Source organism: Tupaia chinensis, unplaced genomic scaffold, assembly GCF_000334495.1.
Source record: "Tupaia chinensis unplaced genomic scaffold, TupChi_1.0 Scaffold000523_1, whole genome shotgun sequence".
Taxonomy (NCBI): domain Eukaryota; kingdom Metazoa; phylum Chordata; class Mammalia; order Scandentia; family Tupaiidae; genus Tupaia; species Tupaia belangeri.
The window spans coordinates 793,612-800,601 of NW_006160036.1; the positions used below are offsets into that span (position 1 = coordinate 793,612).

Consider the following 6,990-nt stretch of genomic DNA (forward strand, 5'->3'; position numbering starts at 1 on the left):
TGTGTGCCCAAGATCCCGAGAGGAGAATGGAGGAGAAGGGATTGAGGTGTGACCATCCCCCCGGGGGGTGATTTCTCGCTTTCTGTCTCTCTGTCTCTGTCTGTCTGGCAAGCACACGCACCTTATAGCAAAAACCTCTAAAAAATAAAATAAAATAAATAAATAAATAAATTAATTAATTAATTCTAGGAAAAACAAAGGGGAGGTGGTGGGCAGAAGACCTTCTGCAGATAGAAACAATAAGTGATTATTTACAGGAGTTACTAGAAGGAGGTTTCTGTTTTTTGTTTGTTTGGTTTTTGCTAACAAATTTCAGTGAAACTCCTACAATTATGGAAAAGCACTGTTTCTGACCCACATTTTTTAAAAAAAAATTTCCTATGGAGCACATGCACTCACACACACGTGCTCCTAGTGTGGTTTTCAAGCTGCGAGGTTGGGACTCAAACTGCAGTGTCAGTGGCATAGGATCTAGCTGCCTTAACCACTACATCACCTGGCTGGCCCTAACCCACATTTTAATGAATAAAGGAGCAAAGAAATTTGGGCCGGAACTGTAAATGGTATTTTACTGTGCTATAAACAGATAACTATTAGTTGTAGTAATGGTTTTTTGTTTGTTTGTTTTACTCTATGCATTAAGAACAGTTAGCAATTGTTTTTTTTTTAATTTTTATTTATCATTATTATTTTTTTTATTTGCTATAGGGCACATGTACTCACCAGAGAGAGAGAGAGAAAGTAAGAAAGCAGGCCGCCAGGTTTGGGACTCAAACCGCAGTCAGCCATGTGGGAGTCCAGTGCCCCAAACACATCACCACCTATTGGCCCCAGCAATTTTTCTATTTTTTAAAAAATATTTATTTAGGAAACCAGCAGTTAGCGTAATGGCTATGTCGCTGGACTCCCAAGTAGTAGACCATGGTTCGCGTCCCGGACCCAGTGGCTTAAAACTCACACCGGGCGCATGTGCGTGCATGCCCAAGATCCCAAGAGGAGAATGGAGGAGAAGGGATTGTGGTGTGACCATCCCCCCTGGGGGGGGTGATTTTTTGCTTTCTGTCTCTATGTCTCTCTCTTTCTCTGTCTGGCGAGCGCATGTGCCCTATAGCGAAAACCTCTCCAAAAAAATTATTTAATTCCATTTGTTATTATTTGGCTGCATGTTGGAGTTCAGTGCCTTTTACCACCACACCACCTACTGGTCCCACCAGGAACTTAAAAAAAAATTATATTATTTAACTTTATTTATTCATTTTTTTATTTCAATTTGACCTGAGAGGGACAGAGAGAGAGAGAGAAAGAGAGAACATGAGAAAGTAAGCTGCCAGGTCTGGGACTCGAACTGCAGTCGGCCATGTGGGAATTCAGCGCCTTTAACCACCATGCCACCTGCTGACCCACAATTGTTCTTTAAATGTTAATTTCCTTAAATTGTCTTGGATTTTGACAGGGGCTTTTCTGTTGTCTTGGGGTTGCTGGTAAAGTCCCAAAGGTAAAAATGAAATGTTCTGTTCTGCATTCTAAAGGGGGCCACAAGCACTGAGTACATGTCACACAGCATTCACTAGGAGGTGTAAGGTTTACACAACCTCTCCATCCCGTACCCTACAGACATGCCACCATGTAACAAAGTTCCAATCCAGAGTACAAAGGCCTCCTGCTATTGGTGTGAGGCCTCCACATGTTGGGCATCTGCAAGCACAAGAGCTCCGTGTCTCCATCTCCAACAAAATTACAACCCCACTTTGGGGCTGCCATAGAGTTCTTTGACCTGTGTTCTCTGAAGTATGTGACTATAGGAGTGGAGAGTATGTTGGGTACTCACAACTGGTACTCACGACTGTCTGGAGATTTCACAAGGGAGGGGATTATTGCTGGGGTAGCCCCTATGGGCAGTATGCAACACCCTCTCAGGGGTCTACATTTGTGTTCTGTCTGGGAAGAAAAGCATAGGATCACTCTATTTCCTTTGCCACCAAAAGTCACAAGACAGGATTTCAGTGGCTCCTGGATAGAGTGACCATGTCATTTGTAAAAATCCGGACTCAAGAATAAAGGAGAAGTTAATCAGAAAACTCAAGCTGTGCTTGAAAAACCACCATGTATGTTCATCCTGTGCCTGGAGTTCTCCAGAAGAACAGATAGCCGGGAGATACAGGATCTTGTTATAGTGACTTCTCAGCTGAACTAGGGAATAACGTATGTGGAGGGGATCTGAGACAAGGTTTGAGTGGGGCCAAAGGAGAAACTAGGCCTCCTAGCTGTGAAATCTGCGTAAGACAGGTGAAGTTGAATGCAGAGTAGCGGACACAGACCTCACTGCCATACTGGATTAACATAACCAGACAAAGAACCAGTGCGCTCTACCCTGTCTTACCGTTAGGATAGAAAGGTAGTCAGACCTGAGCAGGGAGGAGAACTGCTTTTTTAGTGGTTTTGTGGTAGGAACATCCTGCTACTTAAGGAGCAGCACAAGGGACCTTACATAACTTGGAGCATGTGCAGTGGTGACCTGGTTGTCCCCAGGTAACCCCTTTGCTCATTGATATCTTACTTGCATTGTGAATTTTGGTTCCCCCGCCCCTCGCTTTCCACTAATGTACTCAAGGGAAATTACTAGATAACAAGACCCAACAGAGCATGTGCAAGACTCACAAGGAGGAAAAAGGGAAAAGAACCAATCAAAACTAGGTAGAAGGGGTGATGCCCCCACAGAAACCCAATAAAAGCCCCCAATGTAAAAACCATCAGTGCTGGTATGTTCCTTCAGGCCAGCCTACTCCTACCTTCAAGAAGTGTACTTTCATTTTGGTTTTACCCTGTTATAAAGCTTTGTTGTTTCACTATACTTCTGCCTATTGACTGAATTGTTTCTTTCTTTCTTTTTTTTTTTTTTGGACAGGTTTTTGCTATAGGGAGCGTGCGCTCGCCAGACAGACAGAGACAGAGAGACAGAAAGCGAGAAATCACTCCCCAGGGGGGATGGTCACGCCGCAATCCCTTCTCCTCCATTCTCCTCTCGGGATCTTGGGCACGCACGCACACGCGCCCGGCGTGAGTTTTAAGCCACCAGATCCGGGACACGAACCGCGGTCGACTACATGGGGAGTCCAGCGACATAGCCATTACACTAACTGCTGGTTCCCGACTGAATTCTTTCTTTCAGGAAGACAAAAACCAAGGTCCTCATCTCCACACTAACATTATCACCAACACCACAGTCCAAGCCTAATTGGTAGGGAATGTGTGTTGGGGGGAGGGGGAGGGGTAGAGTGGGGGAGGCACAGGCTAGCATGCAGGGATCCAGGGGAATTTGGTGTTTTAAAATGGCTGGACACTCGAGCAGATGGGGTAGTGGTTGTGTTGCTAGAGTACCACATGTCTGACTGCTGTTCAAGTCCTGGATCTGGTAGCTTGAAAATCACGTGGACATGTGTGCATGGGTGCTCAAGATCCCGAGAAGAGAATGAAGGAGAAGGGATTGTGGCACAGCCATCCTCCGGGACTGGTGATTTCTCACTTTCTCACTCTCAGTCTTTCTCTCTTTGGTGAGTGCACACACCCTAAAGCAAAAACTAATTTGGAAAAAAAAAAAAATGTCTGGGCTAGGTTTTAACAACAAAGTACGCACAATATTACTTTTGCTCTGTTTGAGAAATCCTAACGGGATTTGACAGTGTGGTGAGTTGAAAAGGCCTTGTAATGGTGACACCACACAGGTTAGAAAGGTTTGTATCACCAATTTACAATTAATAATAGGAAGATCTGGGCGTGCCCTTAAAGAAACGTCCAAAGGAAAGCCTCTGGCGCGCCCCCAACAATTTATCCACGGTGGACAGGACGTGCAGCACAACCAAGCGCGTTCCAGATGCGCCAGAAGAGAACCGCCTCCCGAGCGCCTGGACACGCGGCAGGCCGAGAGACTACATTTCCCGAAAGCCTCGGCGGCGGCACACTTCCGCTTCTGAGTGTGACGCGTTCTTTTCGCGCTCGTTTCTGGTCTGACGAGGCGGTGTGTTTGCCTCTGAGTGTTAGCTCCACCCTGAGCGCCTCGGGGCGGGCACAGAGTTGGCTGCAAGACCTTTGCTCCGTTCTCTTCTGTCCGAGCTAGGTCCTCCTCCAGGGCCCGCCACCATCCACTCATGGTCCACGGCTGGACACTGTGGGCCAGGCCTCTAACCCCTTGTCCTGCGTTTTGCCCAGTGGCCGGACACTGCCGTCTCATACCACGTGACCTGCTGGACCAAATGTGAATAAGTTGAACCATATGAAATTGTGTGGGTAAGCGGGGGAACCCCAGGTCACTGTCTCCTTTGTCTGAGAAAGTGTGGCTTTTCCTGAGGAAGACTGAGTTTTTTTCTTCCCTGACATAGGGCTCTGAAGCAGAAGCACCACCTCTTCCTGTCTCCCTTCTCCCCAGACCTGCAGCGTCCTGTGCAGACAGGCAGGAGAGAGCATGATGGAGCTTTGAGTGAGGGGTTACACTCCCGGTAATGGTGGTGTAGGTAATTAGGACTCAATTTCCCACGGAGACCAAGATGAGTGAAATGTTGACCAAAAAAATCCTTAAGGGGCCAACAGGTAGTGTGGTAGTTAAGTGTTGTACTCCTGTATGGCCAACTGTGTTTGGAGTCCCAGACCTGGTGGCTTGTTTTCCCACCCCCGCATGTGCCCTATAGCAAATTTAAAAATAAAATTAAAGAAATGATTATTGTAAAAGAAAAATTTTAAAAGCATTTAAGAACTGATGAGAATGAAGAATTAGGGATCAAACCCAAGGAGAAGCAAGAGACTGGATTAATCACCCTAGCACTCAAAGCTGCTTTTGCCTTAAGGTATTTTGCTGATGAAAGACTTGTGATGGTAGACTTACCATGTAAGGGGTACAAGTGTAAAAGTGCTGAAAGCCAGAAGTCTGAATAATCACCACATATTTGAACTAGAACTCTAGAGAAGACTCCCTCAGAAATTGTTGAACTGTAAAAAACAAGCCCCAACATAGACATGTCTCCCAAATTGAAGTCACCTTGAAAGTGTAGAGAACCTCAGCTTTGACCAAATTAGTGGTGTGCACAGATGCATAGTAAAAGCAAATTAAAATGATCCTTAGAGAAAAGTACTATCAGATATCAAACCTTTCTAACCTGTGTGGTGTCACCATTACAAGGCCTTTTCAACTCACCACACTGTCAAATCTTTTTTTTTTTTTTTTGAGAGGTTTTTGCCATAGGGTGTGTCCGCTCGCCAGACAGAGAGAGACAGACAGAAAGCAAGAAATCACCCCCCAGAGGGGATGGCCACACCGCAATCCCTTCTCCTCCGTTCTCTCAGGATCTTGGGCACGCATGCACACGCGCCCCACGTGAGTTTTAAGCCATCGGGTCCGAGATGTGAACCGCGGTCGACTACATGGGAGTTCTGCGACATAGCCATTATGCTAACTTCTGGTCCCTCAGTATTCCTTTTGAAAAAAGGTTATTCTTCCTTGAGATAGAGAGACAGGCACACCATCCCTCCTCCTTACCTTGCCAGCTCAGTCAGCCATGCTCAGGGGTATGTGCACAGGGAGGCTTGAGTCTCAAACCCTAGGCCTTCCCATATGAGTTCAACATCACCAAGTGTTGCATTACTGCTGTACCACTAGCTGGCCCTTTTTTTTCCCCCTAAGGAAACTTACAGCATACTCTCAAAGATAACCAGTTATACAAAGAAACGTGAAAAAGAACATGCAGAGAGCCAGCTAGTGATGCGGTGGTTAAGGAGGCTGAATCCCACATGGTTGACTATGCAGTTAGGAGTCCTGGACCCAGAAGTATGAAAAACACACCAGGCACTTGTGTGTGTGTGTATCTAAAATCCCAAAAGGAGAATAGAGAAGTGATTGGTGTGACCATCCCCTCAAGGGATGCTTTCTCTCTGCTCTCTGATGAGCACAGGTGCCCTATAGCAAAAACTAAAAAAATGAAAAACATTTAAAAATAAGACAACAAATACAAACCATATATTCAAAGACAACAACTACAAACTCTTCATATACTTCATATATTCAAATTGTCAAGAAAGTATAAAATAGCAGCTCTTAATATATGTTTGCTTTTTAATAAGAATTATTTCATTTTATTCATTGTCATGAATTAATTTAATTTTTTTTTAGGTCAACCAGAGAGAGAGAGAGAGAAGGAAAGTGAGAAAGCAAGCTGGCAAGTTCAGGATTTGAACCACAATAAGCCATGTGGGAGTCAAGTTGCCTTAACCACCATAGCCCTGCCAGCCGTATGTTTGGTTTTTGGTTGTTGGGTTTTTTTTGTTTTTTTTTTTTTTTTAAAGACAGAGAGAGACAGAGAGACAGAAAGCAAGAAATCACCCCCCAGAGGGGATGGTCACGCCGCAATCCCTTCTCCTCCATTTCTCTCTGGATCTTGGGCATGCATGCGCATGCACCCAGCGTGAGTTTAAGCCACAGGGTCCGGGACTTGAACCACAGTCGACTATTTGCGAGTCCAGCAACGTAGCCATTATGCCAACTGCTGGTCCCTGTTGTTGGTTTTTATTGTCTGAAGGTGTTATGCTCACCAGAAAGAGAGGGACAGGGAGAAAGTACCCCTCAGTGGAGTGTGGTCATGTCACACTCCCTTCTCCATTTCTCCATTTTATTGGGATTTGGGACATGTACACCATGTGTCTGCTTTCAAGTGCTGCTGGAACCATTATTCAAACTAGTCAGCTATTTGGGATCCTACTCTCCTAACCAATAGGCTACAGGCTGGCCCAATTTTTAGTATATTTGAAGATAAAATGGGCCAGCCTCTTAGTGCAGCAGTTGAGCCTTATGCATAGGGAGCTAGATCCCACATGGCCAATTGAGTTTGAATCCTAGCCTCAGCAGCTTAAAAAGCAAGCTGGGGGGAACCAGCAGTTAGCGTAATGGCTATGTCGCTGGACTCCCACGTAGTCGACCGTGGTTCGTGTCCCGGACCCGGTGGCTTA

General features: G+C 45.6%; 1 long non-coding RNA gene across 1 annotated transcript in view; it reads left to right on the forward strand.

Annotated features, from left to right (window-relative positions):
- The first annotated feature begins 4,008 nt into the window (after window positions 1-4,008).
- Window positions 4,009-6,990, forward strand: part of LOC114009348 (uncharacterized) — a 10,970-nt gene continuing 7,988 nt past the window's right edge. The window contains exon 1 of the long non-coding RNA XR_003550779.1: window positions 4,009-4,284. This is a non-coding gene — a long non-coding RNA (uncharacterized LOC114009348). The remainder of the gene's footprint in view (window positions 4,285-6,990) is intronic.